Source organism: Haliotis cracherodii, unplaced genomic scaffold (assembly GCF_022045235.1).
Source record: "Haliotis cracherodii isolate W230 unplaced genomic scaffold, xgHalCrac1.p SCAF_19, whole genome shotgun sequence".
In the NCBI taxonomy this organism is placed as follows: domain Eukaryota; kingdom Metazoa; phylum Mollusca; class Gastropoda; order Lepetellida; family Haliotidae; genus Haliotis; species Haliotis cracherodii.
The window spans coordinates 11,923,116-11,943,268 of NW_027266274.1; the positions used below are offsets into that span (position 1 = coordinate 11,923,116).

Here is a 20,153-nt window from a genome sequence, read left to right on the forward strand (position 1 = left end):
GTTCTCTACGGTTCATGATATGGTATTCTCAGTTCTGTCCATTGCTCAAAAACAGATGTAGTGTCTGCTACTGTCAACAAAAACATTCCAACATTACACCCTACACTAAATTGTATGAGTTAAATGGAGATATATTCATCAATAAAATGTTATTTTGCCTTCAGACATTTAGTTATCAGAGGATTACAGTTAGTTAGATGCTGTAGGCCTAGTCATAATCTTAAAATATGACAACACAATTATTCAGGTATAAATGGATAAATTTGAGTTCGTTGACAGGGGTTGCAAAGAAACAATACAGATGTAGACTGACCAGTGTAATTAACTAACAGTTGGGGAATGTTGATCATGACTTGTTATAAAGTCTATCAATCAGCCTCTCTACTATCAACAAACATTTAGGCCTACAAAACAAACACTTTTACCAGCACTTTGAGAATACCAGGGTCACGTGATGGTGTTTTGGAGCATTTTCAGTTGTTTGGGACTTCAGAGCTTGAATAAATTTTCTGCCTCCGATGCATACTGCTGAAATGTAAACAAAATAAGACATATAATAGTATATATATGTAAGTACTAATTACTAGTAATTACTACTAGTTGGAAAAGGAATGTGACCCAATCGTCTTTGGATGCAATTGATTCGCGTCAAAACATGGGCGCTTGATACCAGGCAACAACTCCAATACAATATACGATAGGTAGTACTGTAGGACATACTGTTTCGGTAAAGCACTCTTTCTTTTAGAATAAACGGCATTTATGATGCGTGACCTTGCTTGTGCACGCCGACGTTGTTTCTAGGGACGTAAAGAATGCAAGGCTACCTGTAGAAAACACGCACGACATTACGTTCCCATTTGTGGCAATGGTAGGAATATTGAAGAGTATTTATTGTTATGAAAACACCCACTTTAGTTGTGCTCTATTTAGAGAAAAGACACAATTAACTGGCCTAAACTTGGCCTAGGTTGAGTGGAACAAATGACGTGACCTTACACAAAATGGCGGCGGATAATGATGCATGACGAGGTCATGTGACCAGCTGGTGATGTAATTATCAGTGGTTACTGTATAATTTTCTTCATGATAATGTAGATTCTATTTGTAATTCCAGGTGACTGGGAACATACTGGAATGGTGGTTGAAAGGTTTGCATGGCGCATTTCACCATTACGAAGCTACTTCTACATCTAGAAAGCTAGCTGGTTACAGGCTGAAGTTGCTCTGCGGTAATCTGTTTATTTTTCTGTTGAGACAGAGCCTGGCTTGCATACCGTCAACGTAGACTCGTTGACCAATGAAAATCATTTTAGACATGCTCCTTTGCCGTTAGCTAGTAGTAGCAGTAAATGTTAGTCTCCAGAGACGTAGAGACCGTCTTTGTACCTGCTAGTAGCAGGTCATAGTTGCTAACAACTCTGTGCTAGTAGTAGGTAATATTTCCTGGATCGGGTGCTCAAGGGGACCACCATTTCCAAAAGACATATTAATGACGTCACTCGCAATCAATCACACGCACTATGCATGACAATATATTGAACATATAGCACTGTGAAACGACAGTCTTGAGGCTTGGGTCATTTCCTCAATTCGGGCGTCTATTAATTTCGCGCAAACCGATGATCTGGCGTGTATTTAGGGCCCCGTGTATATTCTGTGTATTGCTGTACAGTGGCAACTCACTACCTTACCAAATCCCAAATACTAAAGTCATTTGCGTACATTTGCAGGAAACGGTCGTTAATAATAAGCATATAGCAGTATTCAACACCGGGCGTTAAATAGAGGATTAGAGGCCGGCGTGTATTGGCGTCAATTAGTGGAAATAAGGTATGCATTGGTGTGGATGGCGCAATAGTTGTCAGCGTAGGCTGACCTGATTCCACCAGTTCAGTGGGTATATGTGGTTATATTTACCCCTATTGGCAGTAGACACATCAAGATACGACCGCGATGGCGCAACTACCCGCGCTGCTGGCTCTGCTGTTGACGGCCACTCACTGTAAGTGTTATCAGTGTGATGTATTTAATTGTATTGGCAGCTGTTTCTTAATTCCAGAGTATGTATAATCATGTTAAAGCAACTGTAACATACGATTATGTCAAGAAAATTACTGAATATTTTGATAGTTCATGTGGGGTACGACAAGGTTGTACTCTTTGTCCAGTACTGTTTTCTTTGTTTATCACGAATTAGTTATATGTTTGGAAAGTAAATTTCAGGATGGTGTTTTTATCTCAGAGGAAATGTTAAATAAAATTGCCCTGTTGTTTGCCGACGATTTAGTACTTGTTGCAGACAGTGTATTAAAATTACAAAAACGACTTGATGAATTATGTTTATACTCTGATAAATGGGGTTTGGATATTAATACTGAGAAGAGTAAAATCATTGTGTTTAAAATGGGAGGACCCTTGTCAAGAAATGAGAAATGGTATTATAACGGTGAGCGTATGAATACGGTTAATGCCTATAAATATTTGGGACTTGTTTTCACCCCCCAAATTAATTTGGACTAAGGCCTGTAAAACTGTATGTGAGCAAGCAAGCAAAGCACTTTGGTCCGTTAAATCGTTAATAAGACGTTATTACATTTCGGTTACGGAAGCATTCTTTATATTTGATAAAAAAAATTGTTCCGATATTAATGTATGGTGCTGAGATTTGGGACACCAAAATTGAATTCGATTGAATAGGTTCACCGCAAATTTTGTAAATTCTTACTTCACACGGGCTACAGAACTGCAAATGCAGTAGCCTATGGTGAATGTGGTAGGTATCCTGTTCATACTATATATTATGTAAAAAGCATTAAATATTGGTTTAAGATTTTGCAAATGAGTCAAAACAGATACCAACACCAGTGTTATAAAATGTTATTATCCATTGCTGATAGAAAACGTAATAACTTCAAAAAATATGATAAGTTTTGATCTAAACTACGGGTCCAGATTTTGTCAATTTGTGCACGCCCACCTTCGACTTGGATGCAGTGATCTTAATGCAGACCGGGTCGCACGATATTTATCAGATAATCCTGCATGTAGCTGTGGCCATCACACTGAAGATGCACTTCACTTCTTTCTCATATGCCCAAATTACAATGATTTAAGACAGAATATGTACTATTATGTTAAGGGATATGATCTAAATTCAATTCTATTAGGTAATCCTGAAAGGACGTCAAAAATAAACTTAGAAATTCTTAAATCAGTACAAGACTACATTCGGCTATCCAATAGGTTTTGTGATTTTACATAGCATCTTAAATTTATAATACTATTCCTTGCCGTATATTGCAGTACACTATTACTACTAAAATTGAGTGGGTGGTCTGGTAGCCTAGTGGTTAAAGCGTTCGCTCGTCACGCCAAAGACCCGGGTTCGATTCCCGACATGGGTACAATTTGTGAAGCCCATTTCTGGTGTCCCCCGCCGTGATATTGCTGGAATATTGCTAAAAGCGGCCTAAAACCATACTCACTCACTCACTAAAAATGAGACCTGACAGCGCCGACAACGTAGTTTCTATAATAAGAACATGTATACAATTGTATTCCTTGACTGTACTTTTGTCATATTATATTGTATTCTAATTCTGGAGTTGTATTCAAATAAGTTTTTGCTTGTTTACCAATCCAGTTCACAAGTTGTGAAATAAATATGTTTAAAACAAAACGTCATAACTGGGCATCGCATATAAGACTTTTGCTAAGTCACTATTGTTTGGGGGATGTATGGGCTGCACAAAGCATTGGCAATGCAGAATTATTTGTACATGTGTTCAGCGAGAAAGTTAAAGATTGTTCGTTTCAAGATTGGCATGGATCTCTAGGCAGCAAGACCCTCTCTTTCTATAAACTGCATAAATCTTATATCGTTTGTGAAAAATATTTATCAAATATTAAGCATTGTGTATATAGAAGGCTAATAACCAAATTTAGATGTGGACAGAATACTCTCTTGGTATTCAACTTATTCGTAGGGATTATGCTAATATTGAGGAGGATGCCGTCTTATGTAAACACTGTCATGTAATTGAGGATGAACTTCATGTTATATACAACTGTCCTCTTTATGCAAGTCGGCGGGAAATGGATATCCCAAAGACAGTTAATCATAATTATTTTTGTTTAGAAAATCTCTGTCAACTATCCAACAACGATATAATGATAAATTCTACAAGATTTCTAATGTACGTGTTCTCAACAAACAAAAAAAGTTGCTGCTCACAAAGGATGCAGACGTGTTGACGCAGGGGGGGCAGATTTCTTGCCGATGTTCTGCATCGTCTGTTGTACTAGCTCCCCAGGGTAGAGGGTTGAGGTTAATACAGTGTTTGAATATGTTAAAACATGCCAATAACATATAATGATAAAAAGACGAAATACGAACTGAAATCATCATTCACATCAATACATGAATAAGCATGCAGCGAAGGATGTCACGTGATGGTTGAATAGGTTGTAAAAAAAGGGTTGTGTCGTGATGACAAAGCACGGCTATATACAGATCCGTACCCTACCTGTCAACAACCGCTTCACGCAGGGTCAGCCTTTCATCTAATCTTCGTGACACGAAGTGCTTCGGAAACAACCCATTGTGGGACCAGAGAAGGTTTCGGCCGAGCGTGTTAGTTACCGCATGAGTAATATATATTAGGAATACAAACTGTATAATGATAGCATTTTTATTCGTAATATATGATAATTAACATACGGGAAAATACGAGGATGTCTTTATCATATAATGTCATTTCAAAATAATTATTTTTTTGGATACTTTTTAGACATTGTTTAAGACCATTTTGATTCATTAAAGTGACTTTAGAAATAGCGTAGTTATATCATTTAATGACATTTTCAAAATAATATTTTTTTGGATACTTTTTAGACATTGTTAAGACCATTTTGATTCATTAAAGTGACTTCAGAAATAGCGTAGTTATATAATGCCTGAGTGAACCGCCCAATTTATCATATTGTGCCATATATATTTGCAGCAATGTTTCTAAACACAAGCACTCACACATCGGGAAAATCGGGAAACCTATCTAAACTGGGAACGCCATGCAAAGATTTCTGAGCAAGTGGGCTTCGCAACGATGCATAGAGTTTACTAAAAGTTCCTGCAAGATTCCTCATTTGCATATTTATCGGTACCAAATTTATCATATTGGGTTATTGCACCGATAACACTATCCATTAGAGGATAAAATATCATACTGACTCATTGAATCCCCGTAAGCCTTGAAATCCAGTCTCAAGACGATTGTGCAGGGGCAAAGAAAAAATACACCCATCTTTAATATACGGTGGCCCATAAGGGACATGGAGTCTGTTTTTCCATATTTTTATATTTCACTTACATTTATCGTAACCTTTTGCAAATTAACACGATTTGTCTTACAAATATGTGATAAATCATGTGTAAAGAAGATATTGAATCGCTGAAAAACGAAACGAAAATGTCAAAAACTAAAATGAAAATGTCAAAAACACAAAACGAAAATGTCAAAAACTAAAATGAAAATACAGAAAACTATTTCCACCGCGGTGATAATATTTACACCGTGGTGAAAACTATTTCCACCGCGGTTGAAATAGTTTTCTGTGTATTCATTTTAGTTTTTGACAATTTCGTTTTGTGTTTTTGACATTTTCATTTTAGTTTTTGACCCTTTCGTTTTGGTTTTTGACATTTGCATTTTAGTTTTTGACATTTTCACTTCACATTTCAGCGACTCAAAAGCTACTTAAAAGTACATTTTCTATGTTTTCGGATGTTTTTATACATGATTTATCACATATTTGTATGGCAGATTGTGTTAATTTGCAAAAGGTTAAGATAAAAGTAAGTTAAACATCAAAATATTGAAAAACAGACTCCATGTCCCTTATGGGCCACCGTACATCTTTGATTGTGGCTGAAAAACAACCAAGAATTGTTTTAATGTTGATGTATTTGATACGGGTTTCATAATTGTGTTTTGGACCTTAAGGTATGGCCGGTATAAAATACCGTTGCTACAAATGACCCAACATGATATCCCTGTGACGAGATTGTCACTGGCGTGCACGGACACCAACGTCTTATGCCTCCAGTGTGACGTCAGCTTTCGCCACTCTCGGTGCAATTGTTGTCCCAGATTCTGTAGACTGGTGTCCCATGATGTCCCAGATGTGTTCTGGACTTTTGTCGGGCCAAGGGATGGTCGTGAGGGTGTCCAGATGGAGGAACCCGGTTACCTGTCGAGAGTGAGGGAGTGAGTTGGGTTTAACGCCGCTTTTAACAGTATTCCAGTTATACCACGGCGTGTGGGAAGAAACACGGAGTGATGCAGGTCTCAGATACCTGTCGGGAACAGAGTGGTCTCGCGTTGTCTTCCTTGCAGATATAGGATTGTTATTATATTGTGGTACAACGGTAGGATCCAGGATTTGACGCCTGTATCTGTCACATATCCGATTCCGCTGCACAGCGACCACCTTGCTGTCTTGGGACAGGCAACATCACATAATGACTGATCTTCCAACAAAGGGAACTGTCGGGAGAATATTCCTGGGCATGAATGCCGCGTTGTCACCAGACTTATATAAATACGCCCGTCTGAGACACACAAAAGGAACCTTTCTCTCATCCATACGCCCACAGCCTCATTACATGGAATTAGCTTAATAAACCGCCACGCAAAAGACAGCATACACTTGAACACTGGATTTGACCCAAAACTTACAAACGTTGTCGGGACGTTAGTAGACCGAAACACACTGTAAGTAACAATCAAACATGGAAGATATGTTATCGTGTATACGTTGTTGAAATGTCGTGTGTTAACTGATCTCTTGAAGTGTCGGTGTCGAATATATTAATACGTTTCCTTTTCTTATAATTCACATCGCGATTGGAATGATACGTATCTCCCATCTGTAAAGGGCTTCTTAAACCTTTTGTGCACAAGTTTGAGCGCAAACTGTAAATAGGAATGTGGCCCAGTGATATTTGCTCATGCATTCCGATCCCAGTGCGTTATACGTTGAGAGAGGTTTCTGTACTGGCAAAAATGAGAGCAGCACATGTTTGTTTACGCAGTCTAGAGGATTAGAGCAAATCTCCTGTAAATGTATATACGTCGCGAACTTCTAATTTTGCAGTTACAGATGAGAGAGAGAGAGAGAGTGTGTGTGTGAGAGAGAGAGAGAGAGAGAGAGAGAGAGAGAGAGAGAGAGAGAGAGAGAGAGAGAGAGAGAGAGAGAGAGAGAGAGAGAGAGAGAGAGAGAGAGAGAGAGATCAACCCCATTACCGAGGTCTGGAGAAATTCAATGCGTCTAAAGTGAGTTTGGTTTAACGCTGAATTGAATAGTATATCAGTTATATCCTGACTGTCAAGCCTGAAGTGATGAAACTACCGCTTTAGTGTTTGTTGTTTAACGCCGCACTCTGCAATATTCCAGCTGGATGTAAATATATGTATATAATCAAGTCTGGACAAGATTGAGATCAACAGCATCTATTTACGTAAATTCGGATACGACGACATGCATCAATCAAGTCAGGGAGCCTGACCACCCGATCCCCTTAGTCGCTTCTTATGACAAGAATGGGTTACTGTCGAAAGATGAACACTATTGTAATGTCCGTGCACGTCTATAGTGCAAAATAGACTTTGCATCGATGTATATGTCCTTCCTGCCAGGTGACCACATTTGCAATGTTGATACAATACCAAGTCAACAAGTTTATCGCACCAATATAAGTATTCAATAAATGATAAGGGTAGGTATATTATCATTTATGCCGGACGCTGCAGGCAGTCTGGGCGTGAACGTCTGTCGGGCGTTGGATTAAAACAAGAATAATGATAAGGGTAGGTATATTATCATTATTCTTGTTTTAATCCAACGCCCGACAGACGTTCACGCCCAGACTGCCTGCAGCGTCCGGCATGACGCGGCGTGTGTGGCGAAGATGAGATCCCTCTACACCAACACCTCGGCCTACTGGTTTGGGACGAGGTTTGCGACGGACTGCCCGCCGGGCAGAGGGGGAGTCTTGTTTAGAAATACTAGACCATCAGGAACCTCCCTCATCACACGACTGCTGGGGGACAACGCCAACGACCCCAACGGTCTAACCTTCGTCATCAACGTCACTTACCCCATTACTCTTCCGGGTGAGTAACTTCTTCGCTATGGCGGCGTTTTTCCTTTACATTTTACGAATTCAGTTAGAAATAAACTCAATGTTGTAGTTACGAATCACATATTGTGAGAAATTATTTGTTTCTATATATAGTGAAACAGGAAAACAGTTGACTTTACGATGGAATCCAATTCCGTTTGATTCCGACTTTTACTTAAGCTAAAGGGAGGTCACTCTTATATGATGTTGTTAGAAAACTACTACTATACCGTTGCTGAGGCAGAGTAAGACATTTTGATTTTGTGTTCTTGTATATTGTATATAGTGGGGGGGGGGGGGGGAAGCATTGTTTTACGGGGGGGGGGGGGGCATGGGCATTTAGTGACAGGTGCTAACACAGGGGGATACAGAGAATGCTGACCTATTTAGAGTTTATGTCAATACTCTGCAACGGAAACAGTCTCAGATAAACAATATACTACCCTTCACACATACATATGTGATTTCTTATATTTTCAGCTGATGGCACTGACCGTGAGTTTAACTCTCCTTGCCTACTCCAATAAGTACTCATTTAATCCATATATGAGTCGCTGTTTTGTTACCCATTAGCTATTGAATAATACCAATAATTCATACGAGTATATTGAATCACAAATTTGATTTTATTGTAGAAACTATTTCTTGATTTCACAAAAGATATCAGAAAATGAAATTGTATCTGAATATATATTTGGTGAAATCTTAAAATGTGTATTTTATAACATTAAAAATGAATTTGTGATATTACAAAATCAGAAGTATTTTTTAAATTTAAAAATATCGATTTAGTGATGTCAACTATTCATTTTGTGTTACCTTATAATACATCTTTTGATATATTCACAAAGTGAATTTGAGACATAAAAGGAAATATTTTGATATTGTGTGAACGCCCTGGACCGTGCAAGGTAAAGTCATGTGAAGATCCGGGGTAGAATAGGTCTTTAAATAGCAACCCATGCTTGCCGTAAAAGGTGACTTTGCTTGTGGTAAAAGGCGACTAACGGGAACGGGTGGTCAGGCTCGCTGACTTGGTTGAAGCATGCCATCGATCCCAATTGCGTGGATCGATGCTCAGGATATCAATCACTGGACTGTCTGGTCCAGACTCGATTATTGACAGACCGCCGTCATATAGCTGTAATATTGCTGAGTGCGGCGTTAAACAACAAACCAACCAAGTCATGTATGTAAACGCCGGGGCTTACGAAAAGTAAGTTTCGGTCGAAATCGTGTAAACGTCAAAACGTGAAGTTCATCCTTTGTAAACGTTACTTTTTAAAGTTTGTTGAAAAATGAACGGGTTATGTGAGCAGCAAATATACCAATCACATCACCGGAAACATCTTAAACTAAAAAATAAGAATATATAAACAATATATGGTAAGTTTTTTATTACAAGCTTTTTACATATGTTGCAAATCATGGTGAGCTGAGACAAGTTATGTTACAGCTCGGAGAGGACTCTTCATATTAGTCTTCAACATTTCTTAAAACCGACACACTATGCCGTCATAATTATATACGTGTCTTTGATAATCACCAGGAACATACCCCGGATGTGGGAGGATAGTGGACTTACCCTTGGCAGGACCACAATATTTATCCATCGACCCCCTCAACAGCACCGAATATCCCCCATTCGAAGTGTGCGAACTACCGGAAGTGACGTGGCCTGCTGAGGATAACGCCCTCTACACTGTTATAATGTATGACGCTGGGTTTTGCTTCACGCATGGGTTGTACGTCAACGTCGCCGGCGGCAGGCTGCAGGGTGGAGACGTGGGTGACATTTCCTCCGTACAAGATAAGCTGCCGGGCAAAAGGAAGTAAATTATACACTTGAAAATGGGATTTGACCACCAAATTATGAGTCTGAAATGGTTGCCAGAACACTGCAAAGTTAAGGTACAAAACACAACTACAATTAAGAGATAAACATACTGTGTTTTCAATGTAGAGCTAGGTTACCTGTAGATTTAACCCCGCTAAATTGAATTTGGAACCGAACGCGCATAAATAATAAATAAAATGCGAACTCTTTGGTGTTAGCAAATATACAGAGTGAAGCGGCATGGGTTGAGTTCAGTGTTTTGAGTGGGTTATCGATCTTAATTACAGAATCACCGAACAAAATATGGTGCTGTATAAACTCAAGCACTGTAATACTTCACTCGAACATATGACAGGCATTGAAAGCATTTAAGTACGGCAACTTGGTAAGCTAACATGAGGTGGGCATCCCTAAAGAAAACAAAGCAAGCTTTGCAAGGCTTTCGCTCTACAGCGCGCGTCACCATTATGACGTCATATCGCTCATTGTGACGCAAAACATGACGTCACAGTCGTATATAGAAAAGCGCCCAAATTCCAAGCTCTCTGTTGTCTCCAAAACGTAAACACATTCCCTTTGTTGATTTCTGTCGTGTTTTTCTGCATGAAATGTATTGCCACACATACTTTGAATATTGTAGTAACCGCATCTGTGCATTTTGTAACCTGTAATTGTAGATATAATTATTCAAATATGCCTACCGACAATTACTGAAAATAGTACTATTCTATGAATATTAGCTTCCGCGGTGATGCGGCCGTCAAACCAGGGGCGCGTTGCAAGCCACGAATCGCCCAGAGAAAGCAAATTAATCGCTCATCCTGGTGTCTGCAACAGTTGGAAGCGCTTGCTCACTCTTCCAAAATGGCGGCGCAACTAGCGCTTGGTTGCCTTGACGTAATGAAGCATGTAATAGAAGAGGCTCGATGACGAGCTGATGGAATTTAAGACTACTTTGAAGATGTAGAGCAGGCTGAGGATGATGGGGTCTTCGCTGCCTTTGCTGATTTCCTCGTTGATCCAGTCAAGAATTTCTTGTTCCGCTGTCAAAGTAAGCCGCCATTTTGGTTGGAGAACGAAGCGACCTCAGCCAGCGATTGTTTCGCGCACTGTTGTAAGGCGAATCGCTGTACATCGCTTGCAAGCGATTGGCGCTTTGCAACGCACCCCAGCTGTTTCAATCAGAGGGAGTTTATTGTGATTAAATAGCCTCTGATTGACCAATCAGAATCGAGTAAATTCCAAATTCATGGTAGAATACCCATTTTAAAGACATCACCATCGAATAACCATTTCTTGTTTGTTTCATATTTAGCCACCATCAAATATGGGTGTCTCCTTTCCTTTGCCTGGCAGTTTATATATTTAACTGAAAATCCCAGAATACATCACAAGATTTCGCCCCACCATGACGTGCATTTGAATTGTAACACACTTAGATTATTTCTTCTTCTTTTTCAATAAGAGAAAAGGTGAGGATGGTCCAATCATCTGAAATTGCTTGCAGAGTTGCGTGACTCAGTCGTGCCAGTATTCGCTGATCGATGGTTCGAATCCTCGATTTGACCTAAATATGTTGCATGGTTTGACAGACCAATACCCTGTCCTTGGGGTTCTGGGCCAGATAAATCAGTGGTTGACACAATGTTACATTATGTACAGCGTCCAACGACACCGGGGTGCGATAATATGTAATACGGTAACCCAATCATCGAACCACCAGGTGCAGTTCTAGTCGCCTTTAACAAGCATAAGCTGTTTGGGACCAATTTCTAACGCGCGCGGGATACAATTTGCACAATCTCATTAAAATCAGACCTTAGTTCTCGCTACCGCTAAGCGATAGCGAGAACTAAGATCTTATTTTAATGAGATTGCAATTTGCACAGAAAGTAAGTATTTATTGCCTGACCACGTCCTGCCGTGCGACGGCGGCCTGAAAACGAACCAGACAATCAAGTGACCGAAGAAACAGTAAATCCAGTGAAACGATAGTACGGAAGCACTTATTATATTGAATTTTCAAGATCATTGTCTTGAAATTTCAACTCATGTACCTCGAAATGTAAGGTTGTGTGTAGACCGTGTCGCTTGAGACTGAGAGTGATAGTACGGTGCTGTCTCCAATTCAATATTTAATCAGGAAAATTCCAAAAATGTAAGGGGAGACTACTGATCTCTTTTAGACGAAATCTGGCGGAAATCCGGGGCAGAACAAGTCTTCCTTGCTTGTCCTTCTTTGTCTTCAGAGCCTACAAATGACTACAGGGTGATAACGACGTGTGACCTGGCTAAATGTCTCCCCGTGCACTGCAGGTTCATCTTTGTTTATGCCATCAATTATGAGTAAATCTGACATTATCCGGCGTAAGGAAATACTGGCAAAAGCAACTCCAAGCATTCAAAAGGTCGCTGTGATCTGGTCATTGAAACACATAATTGGTACAAAAGGTAGATATCAAGCGTGCACTGCTTAATCCAAAAATAAGATGAAATCATCGTACTATTTTTAGAGTCATTTGCATTCCTACACATAAGTTCAAAAACTAGTAAATACGTCACAAACTTATGTGTAGGAAGACGCAAATACGTCACAAAACAGAGAATGCCACCGTGACGTATTTAGGTCGGGCGTTAGGCTTTGAGTTACTGCTCGATGGCTTCATTAAATTATACATCCTTCGTTGCAGACTATAGTTCCCCACTTTGGGCCTGGCAACCCCGTGGACCGGGTCAACCCTTACGTCTGGCTCGTGTATTAGCAACAGAGGTCACTGGACGTCGCAACTGTCAACAATCTTTACACGACACAGAGCTCCCGCAACCAATCCAGAGTCTTTGTGGATGACTTCATATCGCCACTGGGGCTTTCAAGTAAGACTTACAATTAGGAAGATTATATACTATTTATTTCTCGATTATAAAATATCATTTTAACATCACGAACCATGCTGAAAAGTCACATGTCTTTAGTTGATACACGAAGATGGGTGGTTTTACACTTCGTATAAATCGAATAAGGCGAGAAACGGCTTTAACGAAATAATTTTAGGTTCTAAGCTGTCATAAACGTAATTGGTTTGGATACAATGATATTTTATTTTGTCTTTTTTTCCCGAATCAGATGGTTTGGTTTTTTCAAACCAGGAGTAAAAGAAAACTTATCTTTACAATGGGCTACTCATTAGTTTAACAATACCCAATATACTGGACCAAAGGGTAATACTGTTTTGAATGCCTAAAAGAAAACTATCAAAACACAAAGTGAATAACGTGAGAAAATACTCATTGGCTCAAACATTCACCTGGAGCCATAGACTCACTTACTCTCAAAAGTGCACAAACCTGATTTCGTAAAGATAATACTTTATGTTCATGGTTGCAGTGCAGTCGTATGGCATCAACGTGGTCATGGCCACAACGGACGAGTACGCCAGTTTCCGCCTCCGCTCACGTGGACTTCGCAACGGATGTCCATTCTTCTATGGGCAGTATAAGTTGTACAGAAATCAGTCATTAACGTGTTTAATTTATGGTCATTTATGGTCCTTTATTTAATTACAATAAACAATAAACCAAACCAAACTATTTTATTCTGGTTAATTGTTTCGAGTCTTAATGGAGTGATTTATACAGTGAAGGAAACATCTGAAATCTCTAGCCCATCAGACATTCCAACCATCTCTCAGTGGTAATCCGGGCTTTGAACCCACACTGCCAGCGTGTGTCACCTGATACGAATCTAATCGCAAAAAAATTCGCGAAACTGTACTTTCCGAAGAAAGTTGTCCCAAATATAACATGTAACATTTGAACACTTTCTAAATGGCATCCGTGTGTTCATAGCCCTCGCTATGGGAGCCGTGCAATTTACACTTGTCAGAGGGTTAGACAAAGTACCTGATTAGACTACCAGTTGTCGGACTTTTATTTTTGATGGAAGCCTCGGTGGCTGAGTTGGGTTAGATAGCTGACTTTGTGTGCTGGCGAATAGGTGCCTCATTCTGACAGTGTGGGTTCAAATCCTGGAAGTACTTTACTAAGAAAGTGTTATCTCAATTAGTGGGGCAAATCCTAGTAAGTATGTTTCAAGTCAATCAAAATCCGCGTTGTATTTCTGCTATATCACATTCGATGTATAAAATAATATAAACATTAAGACCATTTATAATGCGTCAGATTCCATGCACAAAGTGAATTCCCATGGGGGCTACTTAAATATATACTATTCCAAAAAAGAAACGCATGTGTTTCTGAATTTATAAAATTCCACTGATCAAAGAATGTGTCAACTGAATCGATAAAATATGTTATAAATCTGTTTATAGGAGACTTCTATGCAAATCTGTATTAAAAAAACCCACCAAAACGCAATACGTTGTGTTTGATAAGACGTTTTACAAATTTCTGAAAACACATCCCCAAAAAGAAACCAAACTCATTTTGCACGTGCAAATTGGGCCATGAGTTGCATTCGTAATGTGAAATCAGTTTTGAAGAGTTTCACGACGGAATCATTTGGCCACGTCTAGACGCGATACAGCATGCAACTCATGGCCCACTTTGCACGTGCAAAATGAGTTTGGTTTCTTTTTGGGGGTGTGTTTTCAGAAATTTGTAAAACGTCTTATCAAACATTCAGTTGACATATTCTTTGATCAGAGGATTTTTAAAATTCAGAAACCCCTTTTTGCGTTTCTTTTTTGGAATAGTATACTAGTATAACCCCACATTGATCAGTGTGCACTGGAATGTCATTCTTGTACAACCCAGGCCGCCTTTACAGCACAAGAAGGTTAACAGTCACTCACCATCCCATCCAATCATCCTACCAGGTACCGATCAACTGCTGTACCTATATCTATCTAGCAGCATACGATTACCCTGCGTACCCAAGGTTGTGTTAAGACACGATTAGCAATGTACAGATCTATAGACTGGGAATGGGCAAAATCACTCTGTGAAATATGTCTAGTCCGGATGATTTACCAATAGTTGATATAAGCGTTTTATCATACGTAGAATCCAATCGAGTTATTATTTCAAACATGGGCACACATTTCTAAACAATAAATTCACTCAAAATTATAATGATTGAGTTCTGACAATATGTTTACTACGTAGGGTTAAGCAGCTACATTCAGAAAAGAGGTGGGCTCCCGTCACGTCTTGATCTCACCGTATCCACTGACGTCACCTTCACGGCCCCCGCTATAACGTACACATCGTGCGACATTGTGTATCAGAGAAGGTTGGTAATCGCATGCCCCCGCTATCAGCATGACTTACTCATCTTGCGACATAGTGAATTACTGAAGATAGGTTCTTTCATGTCCCTGGGCGGTCAGGTAGCCTAGTGGTTAAAGCGTTCGCTCATCACGCCGAAGACCCGGGTTCGATTCCCGACATGGGTACAATGTGTGAAGCCCATTTCTGGTGTCCCCCGCCGTGATATTGCTGGAATATTGCTAAAAGCGGCGTAAAACCATGCTCACTCACACTCTCATGTCCCGGCTATAACGTCCACATCGTGGGACATAGTCTATCAGAGAAGGTTGCCACCCTCTTCTCCCCTCTATAACGTACACTTCGTGCGGAATAGCATTTCAGAGGTGTGTACTCTCATACCCCCACTATCACACATATCGTGCGGAATAACGTATCATGGAAGACGATTTTTTCTCAGTGGAACTACTATTTCTATTTAGTGTCAAAATCGCGGAATTTTAGATGCATTACATCTCAGTTGAGAAGATTCCGGGGTAGAATGGGTCTCCAGCAACCCATGCTTGCCGTAAAAGGTGATTATGCTTGTCGTAAAAGACGACTAACGGGGTCGGGTGGTCAGGCTCGCTGACTTGGTTGATGCATGTCATTGATCCCAATTGCGTGGATCGATGCTCATGATATCAATCACTGGATTATCTGGTCCAGACTCCATTATTTACAGAACGCCGTCATATAGCTGGAATATTGCTGAGTGCGGCGTTAAGCAACAAACCAAACCAAAATCAACCCGATCTTTCCGTTGATGAATGATCTTAACTGCGTGTAAACAATGCCACTTGCCGTGTTAATAAGGTTACAAATGCTGGTCCAAATAGCATGTAGGTTGAAGAAGACGAAATTCTTTTTTCCAGCCCTGTGAACGTCACTGTTGATTATCGAAGCAGGATCTATTAGGCGCCGTGGAGACTCGGATGTCCCCCGAAGTCAGTCTGGTTCCCGTGGAAATCAGTGTCGTCACACTGAGAGGTGAGTGAAAAATAATAATTTCTTCCAGAAAAAGTAAACTTATTCTCAGATTTTGCACACAGAACAATGTCACCGAAGACATTTCATATACATTCAGGTGATAGAAACTGTCGGGGAAAACTTATACACTGCAAACTAAAGGTCCAAAACACAATTATGATACCCGTATCAAATACATGTACATCAATAAGGGCTATTTTTGTTGTTGTTTCATCGAAATTTTTAGCCACCATCAAGCGTGTCTTCTTTTCCCCCGGCAGTTTATAAATGTATGTTTACTTTTTGATCAAACTGATCAAAGTGACAACGTGTACTTTCGACGGATTTGATTCACAGGAAGTATGGATGTTCGATTTGACCTAGTTTAATTGAAGAAAAGAAGGAAAGACCTGTGAATTTCTCAGTCTGTGAATGAATAGGGAAAATGTTGTTTTGGCTCCACATTTTAGTGGGATATTCCGCGCAAACAGTTTGTAAACTGCACGATATTAGGTGCCGGGCAAAAGGAAGCATACACCCATGTTTGATGGTTGCTAATTGGAAAAAAACCACATCACACAAGTCAACATCCGGGGCACTGACATCACTTCCGGTAACGTGTATGAATGGCTACTGCCCATGACACCAGTATTGAATCAGCTCTACCTGTTTGCCTTGTTCGAGCAGACGACATCTATCAGTACCACAACAGCTGGAGCCTTCGGATCAACAGATTGCCGTCCAGCTACAAGGTACGTAAACTTCCCATTACACTACATGTTCTTGACCCGTGAAGATCCGTTAGAGAATAGGTCTTCAGCAACCCATGCTTGCCACAAAAGGCGACGACGCTTGTCGTAAGAGGCGACTAACGGGATCGGGTGATCAGGGTCCCTGACTTGGTTGATGCATGTCATCGGATCCATGCTCATATCAATCACTGGATTGTTTGGCCCAGACTCGAATATTTACAGACCGCCGTCATATAGTTGGAAAATTGCTGAGTATAACAAACAATAAACAAAAAACTACATGTTCTTGGATAAAGCGTTTGTCAAGATAGCGAAAGGTCGTTGGTTCGATCACTGGCCACGTCATATCAAAAGAGGTAAAAGATGCATGGTAACCCTGGCGCTCGACATATTAGGGCTGTAATAATGCTACCCCACCCCCAACTTCAGTGTGGATATTCCGGATGTCCAAGGGCGACAATTAAGTTTCTTCGTAAATCTATGTTTTACAGAGTTATGTCCCTTGTCCTATGGATTTAAAAATTCGAGTATGCTATAACAGCCAGGCAAAATAAAGTATGCACCCACTTTTGAAGGCGGTTTAATATGAAACAAACAAGAAATGGTTTTGCTCACTCTCCTACCCAGAGTTCCATGCGAGAGGCAGCCAGCCAGCATAGTACCTCTGCCATAGGCCAGTGCCACGTGACGATTCGTCACATCTTTCACAGTCCATTCAAGATATTGCATATGCTTTTCATCCGTTTCATGTTTGACAAGTTTACACATTTTCATGAACAAATGTCAAAGAATGGTTACGGTTCATTAAGAAAGTATCCTATTAAGCGAAAATCTACTTGTTTTTGCGTAGTTATCCTTTGTTTACATTGGTTGTACGACTCCACGTGCTGTCATCGAACCCATATGGGGAGATAGCGATAGGGTCACTTTGATGTATAAATATATATTGTCATGCAACTCACTATCGCAGTTGTAGCACTTCTATATAATTATGCAAAACAATATGTAAAGCGCCCCAAAAAACTTGCATTAGTCCGTTCTATACTGATTTCTGAAAAAGCGCGTTTGTTTACAAACAAGAAAAAAGTCCGGTCACGTGATATGCAAATTAGCCTGTGGCAGTGGTGTTATGCTGAGTCACCACTGTGCCGGAGTGTGGGTTTTGCTGTGCTTTCGGTGTTTTGATAACGTAAATAATTTCGTGGTCAAATTCAGTTTTCGTGTGTATACTTTCTTTTAGCCGGCAGTTTAGTTACTGTATTCACACAATGAGACAGTTACACTGGCTTTTGAAAATAATTTGTCAAGATAATACAGTAAATGAATTGTGTCTCAGGTTTTCCTCCAAAATGTTTTACTTTTCCCGAAAACGTCTTCTTTGTCTAAAATGCAATTTCACATTTCACTGTGTATACCGACTAAAATTCACTTAGATAGTACCTTTTTACAGTCACTTACCAACTTGGATTTGTTGCAGATGCAAGTTCAGGGCTGGCGACTTAATCCGCTACAACAACCTCTCCGTCGTCGGTTTGAGATACTTCAGGGTGATCCCCGACACCTACCGCCAGTACATGGCGTACACCGTAAAAAAGATTCAAACTAAGCAACAAGCCTGTTGTGGTCAGGCCAGCGAACGTCCGCAATGTCCAGTCAGTTCCGGAATGAAGCAGACAAACCCAATCGGCGTCATTTTATCTGTTCTGACAATATTGGCAACCTACTTGACCTTGATAAACTAGCCGGTGAATTTGAAGAACAATCAACCCTGTCATCTAATAATAATAATAATAGTGTATGGTACCGAATACTTGAATATGTTAATCAATGTGATTGTAAAACACCACTTCCAGAACCATACTTTTAGTGACCACTTAAGCTAAATGTACATTATCTATCTTATTATCCTTTGATTATCCTACTCGACTTCTGGGGTCGTAAATTGTTATGTTCCTCTCGATAATGCGGTATGGACATGCCCGTGCAAACTGACCTTAAAGTCGGCGTCTTCATGAAAGAGGCATCATTTAATTTCAGAATAAATTTATTTTTACTGACCTTCATTTCAAGCAGTTACTTTTTCCCCCCATTAGTATAAAACGTCATACTATTTCCCATTTCCACCCGATTTAATGACAAAGTCTTACCATCTATCATATTAATTTTATATATGATAGCAAAGCCAAAGGTAACATTACATATATGGCGGCGTAAAACCATATTCACTCGTTCACTCTATGTTCAAGGTGAACTCTCGCTAGTCCCTCTATCAAGACCGGTTATATTGCGAACATTTTAAAATGTGTGTGTCTGTTTTACTTGTAGCAATCCGGTTTTACTGTATAGTTCCAGCGTAAGAAATTGGCACTGGTCCTACAGCTTGCCAAACTGCTTAATAGTTAGGGTATCATGAGGACTAGTAGAAATTTGCCATTTTTTTTAGGGTTTTGCTATCATTAAAAGGACTAGTGAACTAAAACAGTTAGTTTCTATCCCTGTTATACTGACTCCGACCCGACCAGCCCTTGTTAATGCCGACCGCCAAACTGGGTAAACACAAGTACCATATTTTATAGTGTGTTTGGTATGATGGGCTGACAGTAACTGACGGTTTTATACAACATACTCGCTGCATGTACATTAAATACAGGTTGATATAGAGTTGAGGGTCAAATGTGAATTTGTGCCGTATAACACAACAAAATGTAAGGTGATTTTAGACATGCAACATAAGTAATGCATATAACGATTTCATAAACTTACAAAATGACATTTTCAAATGGCCACAGCTGGGTGAAAAATCAAAACACTCCAAAATTGTATTCACCCTACCAGAAACTCACTTCAAATACACATTCATTGAGCTACATGGAGAAGTGTTTGAGTTATGGGCACCATAACATTTTGAACATGGCCACAATGGCCGTCATCGAAACAGAATTCGTCAAGAATATTTGGAGACACCATAACTTACAATCCTTACCATAGCATATGCTTGGTCACCTGCATGTTTCTAAGAGAGTTGTTAAAACAACCGTACCGTGTACTATAAGGGCAAAACAATATACATGTATTTTACCAAAGAAATGATTAACGAATTACACATAAACAATACTAGGGAGAACAAATGAAGCAATGTCTATCT

The 20,153-nt window shown here is 39.8% G+C and overlaps 1 pseudogene; it reads left to right on the forward strand.

Moving 5' to 3' along the window:
- The first annotated feature begins 1,904 nt into the window (after positions 1 to 1,904).
- Positions 1,905 to 18,750, forward strand: LOC139466950 (uncharacterized; annotated as a pseudogene).
- The last annotated feature ends 1,403 nt before the right edge of the window (positions 18,751 to 20,153 follow it).